A 22,852-nucleotide genomic window follows, 5' to 3' on the forward strand; every position below is an offset into this window, starting at 1 on the left:
ATTTCAAAATCGGATACGAATGCGCTGATTATCACTGTCTCCGGCACAATGTGAGAAACTTGTTCATTTCCATAAGACCAGTGGTTGTCTAAAGTTTGACATTTTCTAGTGTTTTGTGAGCATTTCTTGACTCTATTTTAGATGGACATTACAATTCGCCAGTTCACATATTTATCTGTCCGAGTGATTCATGTTATCACATTTACCATTGAATCATCCTATTTTGAATTCACTCTCACAGTAAACAATTCTCTGAAGCTCAAAACGAAGAAAATGGTGAAAATACGCAACAAATAGCCCGAGTAGAAAGCAAAGAGTTAATATGGACGCTTTCTTGTGAGCTAGCCCCAGCCAAATGGACAAAGTCGTTTTCCTCCCAGATCACAACCAGTCAATTTTGTATTTTTAGCCAACTTTCCGCCAATGGAAGATATCCATTACGAATTCTTGGAGGTTATTAATATGGTAATCACCGAGCAATTCCTTTCTAAAGAATGACGAAGTTACCGAGTGATTCCCTCTATTTCACATTTTTTGTAACATTTCTTAGGTTGATTTACACTGTTTTTCTCTGTCATGCTTGACAATGTCTAGCGCTCGGGGCAAGTGATTGGCAGGTTCAGAACATTCTCTCGACATAAAACTAGACTAAGGGGAAGGATAATTCCGCTGTCGCACGACAATTTATTCCACTCGCCGACGTCTCAGTCGATGGAGTATTCCGCTCATCCCTCTGATTAAACTGAGATCGGTGGCCTCGTTTTGTGAAGTTAACCCGTCAGTTTGCGAGCCTCTTTGACTCCAGCAACGGTTTGGTAAACTCAGGCTGTGATGGAGTGAGGTAGGGGAATAGTTGGAGGTGGTTCCGGGCGTATGACAATTATTAGTACCATGACTCAACCATCTCCTTGAAGCCCAATATTAATAGGCAAAAACCATACTGCTCTGAATGAGGCCATTCAACCCATCGTGCCTGCACTACGTATGGCCGTATGACCGCCCTAGCGTGGTGCTTTCTGAATTGTGAGGCACGATAGCATAATTTGTGATAAGGAAGAGAAGATTATGTGTGTTGCTCCGATGGGCTTCATTGCTGCAATTATCCATTGGGGGCGAGGGAAATTCTTAATCAGAAGAAACATTTTGGATGTTTGTATACGCTTCTTCACCTCATAAATGCCCCATCCATGAGCTTCAGCATCTTCCTCCCCCATTTGTAAATATATCTCACAATATTGCATGCCCCCACGGTTATTTGTGAGTAGATGTTCCATAATGACACCGCCCTGATTCAGAAAAATAACCTGGAGAAACGAGGGCGTAGAAGGTTGGATTTCTAAGAGATTCTCCTGCATGTCTTGTTTGGAGAAATGCAGTTGTGTTTTGTGTATTGGCCAGCTTTTCGGTTTCCCACCTCTGATGTTAGCATCTCCATGTGTAATCTGTGGCAGCCATTGAACACACGTCACGTTAAACACTCGTCAGGAATGGGACAGCTGAGAATCGTCAGAATTAAATAACAGCCAGCCACCGAAAGAAGCAGCAAATAAAAAAAATGAAAAAAAAGTTTGCAGTTTTGATCAGAGAGCCAAAATGCCTGCAAACGTTCCATTCCCTGCTGCCACATAAATGAAAAGAAATACAAGTCACAATTGATTCTTTTTCCACCTTCAGTATCAAATTATGAATGAGATAAAAAAGCCTGAGCAAATAAAAGTGTCAGCCCTGCTATTAGTGCAGGGAGCAGTGTTACATGCTGCAATGCTGTATTTTTCTCCATCTCACTGAAGAGCAGAAAAACCTGACAGGGGAGATTTTGCAGGCTTTGAAGATACATTTTGAAGCCCGTATTAGGGATCGCTCCAAAGCAGAGCTCAAAGATGAGTGAGGCTATTGATCAGTATACAAGCACACCGAGACATCCAGCTATATCATGTGAGTTTGGGCAAGTGAAAGATAACATCATTACAGAAACGAATGGCTTCAGCCCTAGAGATCCTATCACAAAAGAACATCTGCTGAGAGATGTGAAACTTACCGATATATGCAGAACCTCTCAGGTTGTTAATTATCAGCTAGAGAATATTGTTGGGAGAACAGATTATACTTTGATTATGCTAGAAGGTTTTCCAGGTCAAATGAAAGCAACATATTGCAAAAACCCAGACAAAAAATGCAGAAGATCCATGATAAAGATCAAGATCAGAGGGAAAGATGTTATGAAGGGTACCAGATAATAGACAAGGAAGCATGTTCAACTTCAGGAAAGCTGTGTTCTAACTGCAAGAAACTGAATAATTTGGCATGTGAGTATTTAGCTATCAGGAGGTTTAATGGGGATAAATGTGTCTGTTAGAATGATGACTGCAGAAGGAGAGAATTAAATGAATGTGAGGTGTCATTGGTTTGCATAACATCACGATCTTTGCAGATCCATGCAGACGCACTGAAGACCAACAATTAAGACCCCAAAGGTAAGGTTAGCCCTATATGATGGAATGATACCCATCCTAAGAGTACAAAAGAAAACTGGGAGCTTAAGGTAATAGGAAGAACAAGGATTTTGAGTTCCAGATAGTAGATGCTAAGTAAAATTTACTCATGTCTGCTGAAGCAAGTCTGAACCTTAGAGAAGTAATGCTAAATGTACCAGAAAAGTTTTGAAGAAGTTTTGCAGACCACTAAACCACTGACTGCTTAACAGATCCCAAAGGATATCAAACACATTCTTGACTTTTTAAAAATTTAACCTACATTCTAATGAACCTGTTCAGAGATGTTATTTCAAAACCCTCTCCGCATCCCCCTCTCTGATGACAGGTCGAGGCCCGAAACGTCAGCTTTTTTGTGCTCCTAAGATGCTGCTTGACCTGCTGTGTTCATCCAGCTCCACACTTTGTTATCAGAGAAGTTATTACATGCCCTGGAGCAGGTGGGTGTTGAACCAGGAGTATAGCCCTTACGACTGCACCACATGAGAGCTTCTACTTTTACAGATGTTGGATGTCATCTTCTGAATATCATCCTGAAGAAGATCTCTGTGTGGGACCAATTTAGTATCTGGCGTATAGAGTTCCAGCTGCCCTCAAGTCCAGCCTGAAAGACAAAAAAATGAACCTGGAGAAAGACAATATTCAAGAAAGAGGCAACTCCCAATGACTGGATTAATGGTATTGTAGGAAGGTAATGAAAACAGATAATCTGAGAGAATGCATAAATCTAAAGGATCTTGATAAAATATTGAAAAGCTCTTTGCCATTCTATCTGGAATTAAGAATCTAATGACGATCATGGACCCATTGTTAGTTGCTAGATAAACCCATCGTGATCACCAATGCCCTTCAGGAAATGAAATCTGCCATTCTCACCTCGTCTGGCCTACATGTGACTCCAGAGCCACAACAATGAGATTGCTTCTCAACTGCCCTCTGAAAGGTTTAACAAGCCATTCAGTGGTATTGAAGAGCAACTAAGGACAGGCAGTAAATGCTGGTCAGCCAGTAGTGCCCACGTCCTACAAGAGAATTTTTTAAAAATCCAATCATAGAAGAAATTTTGTCAAGGCAAAGCTCCTTCCTATACTCAATGTGAAGCATGGCCTTTGGCAAGTGAGGTTGGATAAAAGCAATAGCTTTCCAACTACATTCCAGAGACTGTTCAAGAGACACAAATAGTGGTGTATGTCGTTTGGCCTTTCCACTCCTCCAGAAGAATATGAACACAGACAGCATGAATTAATCAAAGATCTTCCCAGAGTTGTAGCTATTGTAAATGATCAGCTGGGTCCATGGATTGGAAACACGGTGGAAGAAATCACTATTGATCACAATGCGAATCGATTGCACCTGTCAGAGAGAACCACTGAAGCTAAACAAATAAAAAAATTGAAGATGCTTGAGGTCAGGTATGTGGGTCATGTATTGACAGCAAAAGAATTTCACATGGATCCTGACAAGAAGAGAACTGTAGCATTGACCATCAGCTAAGAAAGCAGTACCACAACTTGTTCGATTATCACCTATTTCGCAACATGCTTGTCTAATTTGTTTTAGGAGTGTTAAGCTCTGTGCATGCTCACTGCTGAGATCATACAGTGGTTCTGGAACACAGAAGAAGAAACAGCTTTCATTAGAATCAGGCAGCTAGTAATGACAACATCTATGCTAAGAAGAGATAATAGGAATTGCAGATGCTGGAGAATCCAATATAGCCAAGTGTAGAGTTGGATGAACACAGCAGGCCAAGCAGCATCTTAGGAGCAGAAAAGGTGCCTTTTCAGGCCTAGACTCTTCTTCAGAAAATGATGAAGGGTTTAGGCCCGCAACATCAGCTTTTGTGCTCCTAAGATGCTGCTTAGCCTGCTGTGTTCATTCAGCTCTACACCTTGTTATCTGTGCTGAGAAACCGTGATGTCAATGATGAATCACCTTGCAAGATGATTTCAGCAAAAGGGTTGTACCAAGGACAACATCGTGGGCTGAAGGGCCTGTTCTGTGCTGTACTGTTCTACGTTCTATGATAATCAGTTGCATTTGCATCCGTGACAGTGATGCAAACCGAATGATGCCAACACTCAGATTAAGAAAGAGTATCATGTTTGGTTGTGAGCATTTTAATCAATACCTGTTTAGGAGAGACAACGTGACAGTGGCATCTGACCCGAAGCCATTTAAAAGCATTTATTTCAAATCACTTCTGTTTACTCCAAAGTATCTGCAAAGACTGTTACTTCATTTGTAAAAATGTAATCTGTACATGACACTTAAGCAAGGTAAGCAAATTTACATTGCCAGCATGCTATCAAGATCAGTATTGTCTATGAACAAATAGAGGATGCCCAGATAGAGTGCAATCTTCCAGTTTCATTGAGAAACAACAGCTCAACTTGCACTGAAAGTCATAAATTCAGCAGAACCATTGAATTTGAAAGATAAGTGTCCTGCTCAAATCAAGCTAAAACAACAAGATGCCACTGTCCAAGTGATGCAAGAAGTGGTGATGATAGGATAGTCTGAAAGTGTTGAAGACACACCAGTTACAAGAAGAGAGCATTGGGTACATAGAGATATTGTGATAGCCCAAAATGGAATAATTATCCCTAAGAAATGAGAAAAGTTGTGCTGATGCATATCCATGCAAGCCATAAAGGAATTGAGTTGAGTCTGAGAAAAGTAAGAGAAGGGGGTATAATGACCAAATGCGAGCAATGAAATCAAGGTCCGCATCAGCCAGTGAAGTGCTTTGAACAAATAGCAAGCTAAGTAAAGTAAAGAACTGCTTATGACACATGGAAACTCAGAAGGACCGTGAGTGAAGTTTGAGTAAACCTCATCACTCTTAAAGGAACTTATTATTTGGTCAACGTCAACTATAATTCTGCCTAGCATGGGCGAGACCAGCTGACATCAACCACTACCACACTTCAGTTATTGTAGCATTCCAGACATTGTGATTCATGACAATGGTTCTTGATTTATTTGAAGGGTCTGTTATTTTAATACCATATAGTGTCTCCAGATTCACTCCAGTCAAATGCTAAGGCTGAGGTAGTAGTAAAAGTCATCAAAGGGATTGAAAAAATTGGAGTATACCTAGCATAGACTTACACAAGGAATCCTTGAGTGAAGAAGTACCTCTACTGAAGCCATGAAAAGTAGCCCAGTCCATAGACAAATGTCATGCAACATCCAATATTTTTCCAATACAGAAGAAACTGAAGCCACGGTTAGTAACAAATGTAAATAATAAAATCAAGATGAAAAGACAGAAAGACAAATTTCGCTTGCTTAAATTATTTTCTTTATTTGGTCTAATGGAGTTGAGTGATTTACATTCCACATAAAGATTGTTTATGTTGCTGATAAAGATATTGTATTAACAGACATATTGTCCAGATGTAAAAATGTTGGATATAGTTAAGAATTTTAGGGAAAGACAATAAACGCTATTACTTGGAATGAATGGGGTAAAATGGATGTATGTTTTGTGACTTGTTGTTCATGTATCATCTACCTTGTGATGAAATGCAACTTTGAAATGATCTTTCATCTGTTCTACGTGTGGCAGTATGTAAAAACCACTTATTTTCTGATTGTGGACCAAAAGATACGAAAATATACTGTTTTAAATGAAGGAACCTGTGGAAGGAGATTTTACTCCTTTAGAAGAAATGGAATGCATTGTGTGTTGTTTCTTTAATATTGCTTTATTCAAGCAGTAGGGAAGGATGCTAGACAGTTCATCTCCATGTGTGTGTATGTATATATATCTTTTGATTGGTTTTTCGGTCAAGATCAGTTGTGTGTGTTCAGGAGATTCCAGCATAGTAACACTTCTTGATTTTTGTTTCTTTTGTTGAAAGAAAAGGCAAGAAAAAACTAGCTTCAGTGATACTGAAAAGGTGAATTCTTAACCAGTGAATAAAAGACTGAGGTTACACATACACACAATCTTGTCTCATCAAAATATCATAAAAGAGCTGAAAGAAAAATCGATGTCCGTGATCGAACTGGCTCCACTGAACGTTTTCCGTTCCCCACCTATAATCTGTGAGTTTTGACTCATTTCTGTGTGTGTTTGCATGCATATGGGAATTTTAAAAAAGGTAAAGTTTACCTCATCATGTTATAAGTTAGCAATCCACTTTTCTTTCTTGCCATTGGTTAAAAACTTTTTGAGTGCAATAAATTGTGATTTTCTTGTTCATGGTAAAAAAAACAAACTGATGTGCATATTTTTTAACCTGAATTAGACAGTTAGGTCAAATTGAGCTTAGTCAAATCTTCACATTTGTGCTGACCCTGGAAACTGTGATTTCCAGTGGACTACCCCTGTGAGTCATGACAAAAGAGAAACAAAGTTAACATGTTGAGTATGAAATGATTCTTCTTCTGAACCCAACTACTGGTGTGTCCACCAGTGATGGAGTGATCAAAGTTAGAAATACTTGGAAGGCCGGAATTGGAAGACTCCAAATGCCTTAGGTATTTGTGAGGTTGGATGAGTTTAAAAAGTAGGGAGGGCCACCACTGAAGGCACTTCTGCAAGATTTTGTGGTCCCTGCTGTATATAGTCCACATCTCTGAGCTAACTATGAGGCTGGCTGTCACTATGACTCTCCTTGGTTGCTGGGTTGGTGGGTCTTCAAATACTGTTGTTGTCAGGTGACTGAAGGCTGTGTTGTTGACACAGTAATGGATGAGCCTCATTGCAATGTCTGCATTCAAGTGATTCACCTTATCATGGATATTGATAACCAGGAGTCAGTGTGGTGTGATAGGGACAGATCAGCAGAGAAACCTGTCTGATGAATGTTTAGTATAAGTCTCATGCTCTCGTTCACCTTGGTAAAAGTGTTAATGATGGCTTGGAGTATCTGCATATTGTAGTTCAATGTCAGAGGGGAGATTTGAATCTGGCTTGCAGGTGGTTCTGTCGATTAACTCCACTCCATGAGAGAGTTTGCTGAGGGGAAGGTGGAGGACTCCAAACAGCAAGATTGAGAACAACATTAGTATGCTGAACAAAAACAGAAGTTGCTGGAAAAGCTCAGCAGGTCTGGCAGCATCTGTGAAGAAAAATTCAGAGTTAACATTTCAGATCCAGTGACCCTTCCTCAGAACTGAGCTAAGTAGGAGGCTGGTTTCAAAATTTCCAGTTTGCAGGTTCGAGCCGCTTCCTCTTTTCCATGGACAAATGATTACGCGTTCTTTTCCCACTTGAAGCATCTTAGAGCTCTCCGCTTCTTCCTGGAGCAAGGCATCCTCAGCCACCACCCCCCTCCACTAGGCTGAAGTTGTCCTCACCCTCAGCAACTTCTTTTTTCACTCCTCTCGTTTTATTCAGCTAAAAGGGGTGACCATGGGTACCTTCATGGGCCACAGTTGTGCCTGTTTCTTCATGGGGTACGTGGAACATTCCTTGTTCCAGTTCTATTCCAGCCCCCACCCACAACTCTTTCTCTGATATATTGATGATATCATCAGTGCTGCTTCCCTCTCTCAGCTTGAATTAGATAAGTTCATTGATTTCGCTTCCAATTTCCACCCTGCCCTCACTTTCACCTCCCTTCCCTTCCTCAACATCTCTGTTTCCAATTCTGGGGATAGACTGGCCACCGTTATCCATTATAAACCCACTGACTCCCACAGCTAACTGGGCTATACATCCTCACACCCTGCTTCCTGTAAAGACCCCATCACCTTCTCCCAGTTCCCCCTTAAAAGAAAGAGTTCTGAAGAAGCATCACTAGACCGGAAACATTAACTATGGTTTTTCTTCATAGATGCTGCCAGAGTTGGTGAGCTTTCCCAGCAATTTTTGTTTTTGTTCCTGATTTACAGCATCTGCAGTTCTTTTGGTTTTTAGTCGGTGTGATGATGCAGTTTGCTTGACCCTGATCTGAGTATGAATGATGTCAGGAGTGAATTCATTGCTTAAGGTCATTGGTTTGCATGTTGTTGTGAAGCAGATGGAGACAAACCTTTGTGGGTAGCTGAAATATAGAAGAATACTCCATAATTCCTTCCTGTTCTCAGTGTCAAAGGCCTCAGGCCAAGCAAAATATTTGAATATTAATGCAACAGGTCATTTACATTATATATTTTCACAAATAGAAAGGACTAAGGTAAGAAACATTAATCTTGTATGTGTCTCAACTATTAGAGGAAATAAAATTATATTAGGTTAAAGAGATCATAGAGCCCTACAGCACAGAAAAGGATCCTTTGGCCCATTTAGTCCGTGCCAGTCAAAAACAAGCACCTTACTTTTCTAATCCCATTTTCCATAATCTTATATGTCTTGGCATCACAATTGCACATCTAAATACTTCTTAAATGTTATAATACTTTCTACTTCTTACAGACAGTGAGTTCCAAATTCCCACTACCTTGTGGTTGAAAAACAAATCCTCCCATCCCCTCTAAATTTCCTGCCTCTCATCTTAAATCTATGCCCCCTGGTCATTAATCCATCCACCAAGGGGAAAAGTTCTTTCTTACCTTCCCTGTGTATGTCCCTCATAATTTTATGTATTTCAATCACGTTCCCCCTCAGTTTCCTCTGCTCCAATGTAAACAATCCTAGTTTGTTCAGTCTCTCTTCACAACCAAAACTCTTCAGCTCCGGCAACATCCATGTTAACATAAAATATCATTAAAATGTTCATTCCGGATGAGACAGTATAAGGTATACAAAAAGAGAAGATTCTTTTTCATAAAACTGGAGAGTGGACCAAGTATAATGGGGAAATGTTTCAGTGGTTTGTATTATTGGATTATTATTTAACACAGACATTTAAGATATCTTTAGTTGGGGCCTGCTTTAAACATATTTTGAGGCATTACATTCCAGATTCTAACCACTTGCTACATGAAAATGTTTTTCCTCAAACCACCATAGCTTCTGTTGAAACATAAAAAAAATTAAACAAGTGCTTGTCCACTTTTCTGAAGAAGGGTCTAGGCCCGAAACGTCAGCCATCCTGCTCCTCTGATGCTGCTTGGCTGCTTGGCTTGCTGTGTTCATCCTGCTTCACACCGTGTTGTCTCATGTAATATCTAATTGTTTATTCAATTTTTACACAGATTTCTGCTCCATTATTCTTTCTAAGAATCCAGCCTTAAATTTCACATTTTATTAGATTGGGTTTTGATCTGTTCTCACAATTCTGGTTCAAAATAATTTTCCAAATTTATATTTTTGGTATAATTTAGTATTTCACACCCCTATAAAATATAATTTCTTCTTTAAAAGTAAAGTTTGTCTAAGGGCCTTACCCTGCCACTATCAGGATTTAACTGGAATCAAGAGGCCCAGACCAAGCTTGCAGCCTGGCAGCTTTCACTGAATGGGCTGGAGATAGATGAGGGGAAGATCCCATTTAATATTACAGGATTATCCCCTGGTCTGCCTACCCATTGTCCCATTCTGTAGCCTATCTGTGTCATCTTTCTGTGCCCTTCTCACTGGGAACTGCCAGCCTGGTCCTAACAATGCCCCTCACATTTACTGTCCATTCAATCTCTTTGTCTTTGGGAAATGTGTGTAGTTCCATCTGCTACTCCTGGTTGTACTGCTGGAACTAGAGAGTTGATGGCTACTTGATTGGTTGCCAGCTTTCAGAGGTTGGAAACTTTATTCAAATAAGGGTAAAAGTCTAGTCTTGAAATAATGTCCAAAGAAGCACTAAAAGGTTGTGGTATGCTCCGGTGCAGAGGCAGATTAGCATAAGACTTTTTCAATAATGAGCGTGTGGGGATCCCATTTACCATAAAATCAAGCTCATCAACCCTACTAAAGCTAGTGGATCTCTTTCAGCTTTTTTATTAATCATTCCTGTATGAAGGCATTTATACATTGTCTATTTTCCTTCAAATGTGAGGTTCATTATATTTAACTGCATAAAATTCCACGTGCTATTATTCAGTCCTTTTATATATTTTGGTCAACTCCTTCTGGAATTTCAGAACTACCTCTTTTGAATTCCACTGAACCTACTAGAGTTTGATAGAATTTTCAAAATTAATCTTGCATCGAATTTCTGATGTCAGAAACAGTAGTGATCACAATATTAATTACTGGGACAATTCACTTAATAGTTACCCCAATCTAGCATGATTCCTTCAACAAGTACTTCTTGTTTTTACTGTTCAACCAATTACTAATGAATTCCCTAAATTTATTCAAAATTTCCACAGCACTCAGCTTGACACATAATCTCTCCTCTGGGCTTGTTGTCAAGCATTTCCTTTTCTGGTTTCTTATTAATGAGGTTATTACCATCCATTTCTTTTTTATGAATAATCTATTTACTTTACATTGTATTGATGTCTTTATTTTATATACTAGAACCCATGTTATGTGATGGAAATGAAGTCTTATCTTTGAAGGTTTCATTCTGGTAATTTATTGTTAGAAATTCTCTAGGCTCAGTCTATCAGTCTTAGAGTGAGGTGTGCAGAACTGAACACAACAATTCTAAGATAATAAAATGTGAGGCTGGATGAACACAGCAGGCCAAGCAGCATCTCAGGAGCTTGGCCTGCTGTGTTCATCCAGCCTCACATTTTATTATCTTGGAATCTCCAGCATCTGCAGTTCCCATTATCTCTGATACAACAATTCTAAAATGGTTTTGACCAGAATTCTGTGTAACTGTAGCAGTGCTTTCTTATTTTTAGATTCTGCATCTTATGCGACAAAGCCAAACATCTAAATTTTGAGAGATAACAAAAACTGCAGAAGCTGGAGTCAGAGATAACGAAGTGTGGAACCAAGGGTCCCAGCCCGAAACATGAACTTTCCTGCTCCTCTGGTGCTGCCTGGCCTGCTGTGTTCCTCCATCTCCACACTTTGTCATCTAAATTTTAATCTGTTTTGAGCAAACAGTTAATCACAAATGCATTGAGATTGCAAAGTTTCTCTGTATGTCTGCACCTCCCAATGCTTTTCTATTTGAATTAAATTAAATTTGCCATTTTTTTCCTATTAGTTCTCATCAAACTTTACTTCATAATTCCCACCATTTATTCAGTTGTTCCAGTGAACTGCCCCATTACTTTACTTCCATTTGTTGGCAAGATGTGCGCGATGCTGGCAAGGTACATTTATTGCACATCACTAGTGACTCTGAAGTGATTAAAAGTCAGTCATAAAGTGCATAACTAGTATATGTAATCTGGACCACAGAGGTGTGACTGTGGGTGACTCCTGTTCCTGAGAGGTATGAGCCGGTTAGGTTCTTAACGTTATCTGGCAACATTTATTGGTCACAATATTCTGGTAGCAGATGACCAGATTTATTGGAATCAATCTGAGCTTTTACACATGAAGTGTATAAATGATCAGCAGTCATAGCTGAAAATAACTGATAGCAAACTAGCAGTTCATTTATCAGTAGCTCAATTGCCTTTCCCGTAGAAATACAACCATCCAGAAAAAAGGTGGCAAGCAGATGGACCCAAAGGTAGGCCTTTACTCTCAGCTTTCTGAATCTGAAGGTAAAGGAGTATATTTTCAGTGCACTTATGAAGAAACCACTCACTCAGATGCCACTCAGGCCAACCGAACTGGCAATGGGATGTTTGAGCAACACAGCTCCCAGGTGTAAGTTTGTAAGCCTGAACGTATAGGGTTGTTAGTTGGTGGGTTTCTGCATGTCTAATCGCACGCGAATCCCCACATTTGTCTCACAATTTTCTGGCATCAACAACAATCAGCCAAAGCAGTATATCACACGATGAATATTTATAGCCACACCTCTTGCTTGGAATTGTTTAAGATCTTGGCCACACGTGACTCCATCTCTAAATCCAGGTCAATTGCATATGATGACTAATGCTGTGGTTTTTCACTTCAAAAAGAATTGTCATCAATAATAACAGAAAGTAAAGACAATAGGGTTATAACGTTATGTTAGTCACAGAAACAGTAGGATGACAGTAGCAAGAAGAGCAAAATCATTAAATCATGTCTAAGGGGCAATAGGTAGAGGTGGCTAATGTCTGATCTCTGAAAGTCAAGACTTACTGGTGCCTATTACAGAAAAAAATTGAAATCTAAGCTATCTGCCTTCCGTCTGTTAACCGATTGGGATGGGACTTCAACTTTCCAAATATTGACTGGGAACACTATAGTTCGAGTACTATAGATGGGTCAGTTTTTGTCCAGTGTGTGCAGGAGGGCTTCCTGACACAGTATGTAGATAGGCCAACAAGGGGCAAAGCCACATTAGATTTGGTAGTGGGTAATGAGCCTGGCCAGGTGTTAGATTTGGAAGTGGGTGAGCACTTTGGTGATAGCGATCACAATTCTGTTATGTTCACTTTAGTGATGGAAAGGGATAGGTGTATACCACTGGGCAAGAGCTATAGCTGGGGGAAAGGCAATTACAATGAGATTAGGCAAGATTTAGGGAGCATAGGATGGGGAAAGAAACTGCAGGGGAGGGGCACATTAGAAATGTGGAGCTTATTCAATGAAAAGCTCCTGTGTGTCCGAGATAAATATGTACCTGTCAGGCAGGGAGGAAGTAGTAGAGTGCGGGAGCCATGGTTTAGGAAGCAGGTGGAATCTCTGGTCAAGAGGAAGAAGAAGGCTTATGTTAGGATAAGATGTGAAGGCTCAGTTAGGGCACTTGAGGGCTACGAGGTAGCCAGGAAAGACCTAAAGAGAGAGCTCAGAAGAGCCAGGAGGAGACATGAGAAGTTGTTGGCAGATAGGATCAGGGTAAACCCTAAGGCTTTCTATAGGTATTTAAGGAATAAAAGAATGACAAAAGTAAAATTAGGCCCAATCAAGGATAGTAGTGGTAAGTTGTGTGTGGAGTCAGATGAGATAGGGGAAGCACTAAATGAATATTTTTCAACAGTATTCACTCTAGAAAACGACAATGTTGTCGAGGAGAATACTGAGATACAGGCTACGAGACCACGAGGGATTGAGGTTCACAAGGAAGAGGTATTAGAAATCCTTCAGAGGGTGAAGATAGATAAGTCCCCTGGGCCGGATGGGATTTATCCTTGGATCCTCTGGGAAGCCAGGGAGGAGATTGTGGAGCATTTGGCATTGTTCCTTAACTTGTCATTGTCTACAGGAGTAGTGCCAGATGACTGGAGGATAGCAAATGTGGTTCCCCTGTTCAAGAAGGGGAGTAGAGACAACCCTGGTAATCATATACCAGTGAGCCTTACCTCAGTTGTTGGTAAAGTGCTGGAAAAGTTATAAGGGATAGGATTTATAATCATCGAGAAAAGAATAAATTGATTAGGGATAGTCAGCACGGTTTTGTGGAGGGAAGGTCGTGCCTCACAAACCTTATTGAGTTCTTTGAGAAGGTGACCAAACCGCTAGATGAGAGTAAATCGGTTGATGTGGTGTATATGGATTTCAGCAAGGCGTTCGATAAGGTTCCCCAAAATAGGCTGTTGTACAAAATGCGGAGGAATGGAATTGTGGGAGATATAGCAGTTTGGATCGGAAATTGGCTTACTGAAAGAAGACAGAGGGTGGTAGTTGATGGGAAATGTTCATCCTGGAGACCAGTTACTAGTGGTGTACTGCAAGGGTCAGTGTTGGGTCCACTGCTGTTTGTCATTTTTATAAATGACGTGGACGAGGGCGTAGAAGGATGGGTTAGTAAATTTGCAGACGACACTAAGATCGGTGGAGTTGTGGATAGTGACAAAGGATGCTGTAGGTTGCAGCGAGACATAGATAAGCTACAGAGCTGGGCTGCGAGGTGGCAAATGGAGTTTAATGCAGACAAGTGTGAGGTGATGCACTTTGGTAGGAGTAACCAGAAGGCAAAGTACAGGGCTAATGGTAAGATTCTTAGTAGTGTAGATGAGCAGAGAGATCTCGGTGTCCATGTACACAGATTCTTGAAAGTTGCCACCCAGGTTGACAGGGCTGTGAAGAAGGCATACAGTGTTTTAGCTTTTATTAATAGAGGGATCGAGTTCCGAAACCAAGAGGTTATGGTGAAGCTGTACAAAACTCTGGTGCGGCCGTATTTGGAGCATTGTGTACAGTTCTGGTCACCGCATTATAAGAAGGATGTGGAAGCTTTGGAAAGTGTGCAGAGGAGATTTACTAGGATGTTGCCTGGTATGGAGGGAAGGTCTTACAAGGAAAGGCTGAGGGACTTGAGGCTGTTTTCATTAGAGAGAAGAAGGTTGAGAGGTGACTTAATTGGAACATATAAAATAATCAGAGGGTTAGATAGGGTGGATAGGGAGAGCCTTTTTCCTCGGATGGTGACGGCGAGCACGAGGGGGCATAGCTTTAAATTGAGGGGTGAAAGATATAGGACAGATGTCAGAGGTAGTTTCTTTACTCAGAGAGTAGTAAGGGAATGGAACGCTTTGCCTGCAATAGTAGTAGATTCTCCAACTCTAGGTACATTGAAGTCGTCATTGGATAAGCATATGGACGTACATGGAATAGTGTAGGTTAGATGAGCTTGGGATCGGTATGACAGGCCGGCACAACATCGAGGGCCGAAGGGCCTGTACTGTGCTGTAATGTTCTATGTTCTATGATTTCCCTCTCAAAGGAAAGAGGTTACTGCTTGGCCCATTTTGTCGACTTCTACAATAGATTCTTGGCTGGAGCCCAACCTCAAAGTCCCTGCACTTCTTCAAAGAAATTCAGACACCGAGACTCCAGAATATTTATTGAGGCGTCACGGTGGCACCTTGGTTAGAACTGCAGCCTCACAGCACCAGCAACCCAGGTTCAATTCCAACCTCGGGCAACTGTCTGTATGGAGTTTGCACATTCCCCCTGTGTCTGCATGGGTATCCTCCTGGTGCTTCGGTTTCCTCACACTGTCCAAAGATGCGCAGGCTAGGTGGATCGACCGTGCTAAATTGCCCATAGTGTTCAGGGGTGTGTTGGTTATAGGGGGATGGGCCTGGGTGGGATGCTTCAAGGGGCAGTATGGACTTGTCAGGCCAAAGGGCCTGTTTCCACACTGTAGGGAATCTAATCTAATTTATTCTTTGTCAATTACTCACTAGCCCATTCAAACCTGACAAGAAGCTAAGAAACTACTGGAACAATATCTTGTTTTTGTGCAGCACCATTAATGTAGTAAAATGTCACAGAAGTGCTATCAAATATGATTTTTTAAAAGCCTTGTAAGAAGATACAAAGACAAATTTCTGAAAGTGTGTTCAGAACGGTTAGCTTTAAGGAGAATATGTATGGATGAAAGAGAAGCAGTGAGGCAGAGATGTTTGCAGAAGGAACTCGAGAACTTGGAAGTGAAGATGCTGAAGCAGGCAGCATTTAACATCGGGGATATTAAAATTTCCAGAATTAGAGGAGCCCAGATATCTTTGGAGGGGGAACATGTTATCAGTTCTGAAACGATCAAGGCGGTGCCAGAACATGGGGGATTTGAAAACAGGAATGAGAACTTTATGTAAAGAGATAGCAGGATTGGGGGATGATGTACATGAGCAAACATAGGGCTGGAAAAGAATTGAATTGATTGTGAGAAGGGCAATATCAAATAACCCACTATCACTGGCAAGACTCACACATCGCACTTGGGTGAGCTACCAGAAGACCGATGTTGACTGTGGATGGTGATCCATGGATTTCCCCAATTCTTCAACACTCAGCAAAAATACATATTTTAAGTCAATGTCTTCCTATGTGCAAAATTTCAGCAAGTCTCAGCTTGTGTAATAATTGCAAACAGATGTTAGTGTTAGAAAGATGGAAGGAAGCAATTTCTTTCAGAGACACTCAACTATTCTCCTCAAATGTTGAAATTTCTGGATGACAGAATCTTCTTCATTTGACTCTGTTGTTTTTAAAAGTGTATTGTGATCTGCCTTGCAAGCTCTGAATGTCACTTTTGCACTGTCTTTCCATTCAGGTTTGGGGTGCATTGTGGTGTGAATGTACCCAAGTACCTGTAGACCACTGCCTTTGGGAATTGGGAATCCTACATATAAATCAAACCACCTGAACTCTGAGCAGCATGCAATCTTGAGGGCATTGAGTGGCTTCTGAGATCTTGGATCATTTGCCCAACTCCACACAGCCCCTGACCCACACAAATCCCAACTCACCACCAACATCACCCTCATCCCCGACTACACAGTCTTCACAGGCCCTGTGCACAATACAGACGTTTTCCATTCTTGGGAGCATTCGTCCCAGTAACGCTATATTTGATGACAAAATCAACCACCTGTGGCAAAAGCAATCTCAGTGTTTAGCAGGCTCGTTCATAGGCTTTGGAAAGGCAGGGTTTGTCACAGAACAAAGATGATGGTTCAGGCAATGGTTCTTACATCACTTCTCATGGCTGCAAGAGTTACATTCATGTACCTTTATAGCTTAAATATTGCCTTGAGGGAAGAGATTAATAATGTGGGAAAAACAGCTGCAAAGTAAAGGATTATCTCCTCAACTACTGTTTTCATACAAATTGCAGTTCTCCGTTGTTTCAATAGAGGGCATTTCAGGTTTGATTACAAGGGCCCAAGCTGGCTCTGAAATCCATCAATAAAGAGCGAGATTGCACTTTTTATTCCTAAGGCATTAAATTGCTGCTAAGAACAATTTGTTCTACCTCTACTACAGCTTTATGTTTATCTACGGTGTCCCCAATGATCACTCTAAGTGATCTTCAATCTTTTATCTGTCTAACAACTACTGAAATGCCCTCTTCACTGGCTTTAAAATTAATTGGTTTAAAATCAGTTTATGCAAAATATTAACGGAGAATAATGGGAGCTGAAGAAAATTTCCAGATTTGTTTTGGACCACGTGTTGTTGTTCATATTAACTGGTAAAATGTGTTTTAAAAATTGCGGGTGCAGTCACTGTGCTCGGCTTCAATATCCCCAGGCTAGGAAAGGCAAACATCAATGTAATCTTAATCATTATCCAGTCACTACTAAGTGAAAGACTTTTGTGTGAAAACAAATGAAGACAAGGATTAAATACGGGAGTAACATTCTCTGTGTTTGAAATAACCTGCCAGCTGATTCTTCAGGCCCTCTCGTGAAGACTAGTCACATGGGTAGTACTATTATGCAAAAAAGACTCATTATGATTGGAAGGGAAATTGACAGGGTAAAGAAAATGGGAGAAAAACAAGCCAGTGAAATTTTTAAATTTTCTTTTCTTTCTTCTTTCATGAAATGCGGACAGCACTGGCAAGCCAGAGTGTGTTACCCACCCCTAATTGAACCGAGTTACCTGCTGTGCCAGTTCAAGGTCAATGATATTGCTGTTGGTCCAGAGTCACGCGTACGCGAGATATCATTCCCTAAAGGACATGAATGAACCATTGGATTTTAATGATTCTGAATGATAGTTTAATGGTAAACATTACTGAGATGAGCTTCAAATTCCAAATTGAATTTAATTCCACCAACAAATTGGAACCCCTGACCCCAGAACATTACTTTGGACCTCTAGATTACTAAAATAGTGCCATTGCTTCCAAGCAACTACTTCCCCCAAATTAGAACATTAAAAAATATATCTTTATGCTTAAAGAATCTTGAGTTAAAGCTTTGACTGCTGACACGGCATATCAAAAATTTAAATCCCCAAGATTTTCAAATGAATAGACAAAGGATGATGATTAGTGCAAATCAGGTGCGCTGCCCCATTCTGAATATGCAGAAGATTTCAAATCCAACAAAATGATCAAGGCAACAGGAACTGAAACACCACCAGATGCAAAAAGAGTTCTGATGGAAGCCGACCATCTCAGCCCCAGGATATCTGTGCAGGAGCTCTTCAGAATAGTGCCCTGTGCCCATCATGTCCAAGTATGATATTGGTGATCCTCCCTCCATTATAAGACCAGAAGTGGGATGATCACCGATGATTGCTCAGTGTTCACTACCATTCACTTTTCCTAAGATACTTAAGCAGCCCTTGCCAATATGCAGAAAGGCTTGAATAGCATTCAGGTTTAGGTTGATAAGTGGCAAGTAGTAACTGCACTTCAGGTAATTGCTATCTCTAGTTGAAACCCCACCATGATCCTGGAGGCTACCATTGACCAGAAACCTAAATAGACCAGCCACATAAATGCAATGGCCATAAGAGCAAGTAAAATACAATAAATTCAATGGAACATAACTCTCCCTTGGATTCTCAAATTCTGTCAATTACCGTCCAGGTAAAAGTTAGGAGTGTGATGGAATATTCCCTACTTTCATGGATGATGCAGCTCCAGTAGCATTTAAGAACCTTAACACCATCCAGGACAAAGAAGGCCTCTTGATTGGCAGCACATCAAGGGATTGTGGGTATTGCTGGCTGGACCAGCATTTATTGCCCATCCCTCGTTGCCCTTGGTGGTGAGCTTCCTTCTTAAATCACTGCAGTCTGTTTGGTGCAGGTAGACCCACAATACAATAAAGAAGACAGTTCCATGATTCTGACCCTGCGACACTGAAGGAACTGCAATATATTTCAAAGTCTGGATGATTACACCCTCTACAGCAGCATATAGTGGCATCATCTAGAAGGTATCATCTAGAAGATGTAATACTGCCATTTTCCAGAGTTGCTCTGACAGCACCTTCCAACCCACAGCCTCATTGACCCAGAAGACTAAAGGCAGAAGGCACACAGGAATAAGCTCCCCTTCAAGTCTGAAACTGTTCTGACTTAAAATTATTTTGCTGTTCTTTCATTGTTGCTGGATCATGATCCAGGAACTCCCTCTCCAGCATCATTATTGACTGCATATTGCAGCAAATCAAGAAGGGGAGTCTGCATCACCTTCTCAAGCGTATTAGGGGGCAAAAATAAGTGTTGTCTTTTCCATCAACAAGCCAATCAAATAAAAATGCTCTGTGCTGGAAACACTAACAAAGAAAATTTAATGTAGTGTTTCAATCGGCTAATCTCTCATGCTAAATCAGCATAATTCAGTACGGAGAAAGAAGATTAAAATTGATAGTAATAACACATAATTATCCACTATTTCAGTCTCTTCAGTACACTGCCAAATGTTTGTGAACTTTAAAAGTTATATTAGCATTTTCAGATGGTCATGATAGCCTGATACTTATATAGAGCTCTAACTTCGAAGAAGATACTTTCACTCCAAAACTGTTTCAGTCAAGTTGTTATACAAAGTAAGGTGAATCTTTGCTTCATATGGAGTGTAATTTTGACATTGGGACAAATTCTTTTCAGTCTATACGTGAATAAAGTAAACACAAAACGTTTAAACTTATTATATAAGAATGGGGAGAACATCTTTGACTTAACATTTATTTAATTATTAAGCCTCCCAGCACAGTAGGTAAGCACACCCAGTTGAATGCTCCAATGAAAATGTTGATGAATAGAAACTTACTGCAAAGCATCAGTTGTATTTTCATGCTCACAAATGAAAATTTGGTCTGGGAAGTCCCTTAGGAAAGAGAAGCATAAACGCATGCAAATGATCAAATCTGCATGTGTTTATGATGTTATTATTTTCGTACATGTAGTCAACAATAATTTACATTTGTGTAAAAAAACAGTGCAAAGGTATTTTACAGAGAAGGACATGAAATGGGAACAGAGTGTAACAGCACCAATACTGCAATAGTGATCCAGAAGCCTGGCATAATGCTTGGAAACAGAAGTTCCGATCCTTAAATAGCTTCTAGCGGAGATAAAATTTAAGGAAGAAATCTGCAATAGAAGGATAGTCTCAGTCATGATGATCTCAGAACCATTGTGACAAAACCATCTAAAGGCCTTTTGGGAAGAAAATGTGCCATATTTACCTGGTTTGGCCAAGAGGCAACGCCGTGTCTGTGGTCGACTCTTTCTCTGAAATGACTGAACATGCCATTCAGTTGTACTAATTTGCTACAAATATGAATAAATCCAGATCACTCCCCCTGCATTAAACTAGCATTGAACAAAGCCACATCATAACCCCACTAACTTAGCCATAGAGACATACAACATAGAAATAGGGCTTTCAACCCAACATATCTATGCTTATTAACAAATAACAAGCTATACCATTCCGATTTGCCTGCACATAATCCATAGCTTCCTACTCCCTGGCGTTTTAAGTGCTCATTCATTGCTCATTGCAAGAGTACCTGCTTCCGTCACCCTCTCAAGCAACATTTTTTCAGTTCTCTTGTAAACCATTTATTACTCACCTTAAATGTGCACCCTCTGGTCTCAGGCATGTCAGCCTTGGGAAAAGATTGTCATGACCAGCTCTGTCCATGACTTCCATAATTTTGTATACCTCAATCAAACCAACCCCCTCCCCCACACTCAGCCTCCTATGCTCCAGGGAAAACAAAGCCAGCCTATCCATTCTCTCCTCACAACTGAGAAATTTCATCCTGGCAACATCCTGATGAATCTCCTCTGCACCTCCTCCAGTACAATCATGTTGTTTTGATACCCTGGTGACTAGAAATGCACACAGTATTCCAGTTGTGACCTAACTAATGTTTCATGAGTTGTAACAAGACTTCCTTGCTCCTATACTCTACACCCTAACTAATGAAGGCAAACATTCTGTATGCCCTGAGTACCCTAAGTACCAGTGCTGAACATTCATGGACCTATAGACTTGTATACCAAGATCCCTTTGTTCCTCAGTATTCCCTGAGGTCAACTGTTCATTGCATTTATCCTTCCCTTATTAGGCCTGTCAAGATGCATCATCCTGTATTTTACGGGATTAAATTCCATCTGCCATTGCTCTGCCCAAATTACCAGCTGATCAATATCAGACTGTAGCCAGCATCCTCACTATCAACAATACTATCATTTTTCATGCCATCTACAACCTTTACTCATTATACCTTCTGAATTTTTATCCAAGTCATTAATGTATCAAACAAACAACAAGAGTCTCAACACAGGGCCCTGTGGTACACTGCTCGTCACTGGTTTCCAAATACAAAACCAACTCTCCAGCATCCCATTTTGCCTCCTGCATGCTCGCCAATTTTTGATCCAGTTTCTGAAATTGCCTTGGATCCTATGGGCTCTTATCTTTAGAAGCAGCCTTCTATGTGAGACCTTGTCTAAAGACAAAGTCAGAAATCACACAACACCAGGTTGTAGTCCAACAGGTTTATTTGAAACCACAAACTTTCTGAGCGCTGCTTGTTCATCAGGTGAGGACCTGATGTCATGTGATTTCTGATTTTGTCCACCCGAGTCCAACACTGGCACCTCCACGTCTTACAGAAGTCCATGTAAACTACATCGATTGTACCACAATTATCAATGTATTTAGTTTGTTCTGCAAAAAAAATCTCAATTAGTTAGTCAAACAGGATCTACCTCTAACAAATCCACACTGACTATTCCTGATTGATTTCCCATGTTGACTAATCCTGTCCCTTAGAAATTTTTCAATAACTTCCAGAGACTTGTGCAAAAACTGGGTAACTGTTCAAAAAACAGTTGGACATTGTCAGACTCACAAAATCCAACTTACAGCCAATATCCCAGAGCCCTGAATCACTGTCTCCAGAGGTGGTCCAAAAGTTGCATATAATCAGGAAGGAATGTCCCTGAGGGTCCTCAATAAGGAACTCAATAAGATCTCACAGTACCAGATCAAATATAGGCAAGTAAACCTCCTGCTGATTGCCACCAATCCATCTCTCAGCATGTAATCAGCATAACAAACATCATTCTCCAGCCACTTTCATTCCAAAGGAGTCAAATCAAGATTCACCAGGACCATCTCTGATACCTCTCTCTCCTTCCTGGACCTCTTTGTCTCTATCTCTGGCAACCACCTGAAAACCGATATCCATTTCAAGCCCACCGACTCCCACAGCTACCTGAATACACCTCCTCCCACCCACCTTCCTGCAAAAATGCCATCCCCTATTCCCAATTCCTTCGCCTCTGCTGCACCTGCTCCCAGGATGAGGCATTACACTCCCATACACCTCAGATGTCCTCATTTTTCAAGGACCGCAACTTCCCCCCAGCATTGGTCGAGAACACCCTCGACCGTGTCTCCCGCATTTCCCGCAACTCATCCCTCACACCCCCTCCCCGCAATAACAACCAAAAGAGAACTCCCCTCATCCTCACCTACCACCCAACCAACCTCCAGATCCAATGCATCATCCTCCGACAATCCGCCATCTACAATCCGACCCCACCACCAAAGACATTTTTCCATCCCCACCTTTATCTGCTTTTCAGAGGGACCACTCTCTCCTTGTCTGCTCCATACTGCCCTCCAGCCCCACCACACCCGGCACTTTTCCCTGCAACTGCAGGAAGTGTTATACCTGCCCCCACACCTCCCCCCTCGCCCCATCCCAGGCCCCAAGAAGACTTTCCACATCAAGCAGATGTTCAC

This window comes from Stegostoma tigrinum, chromosome 1 (genome assembly GCF_030684315.1).
Source record: "Stegostoma tigrinum isolate sSteTig4 chromosome 1, sSteTig4.hap1, whole genome shotgun sequence".
Classification (NCBI taxonomy): domain Eukaryota; kingdom Metazoa; phylum Chordata; class Chondrichthyes; order Orectolobiformes; family Stegostomatidae; genus Stegostoma; species Stegostoma tigrinum.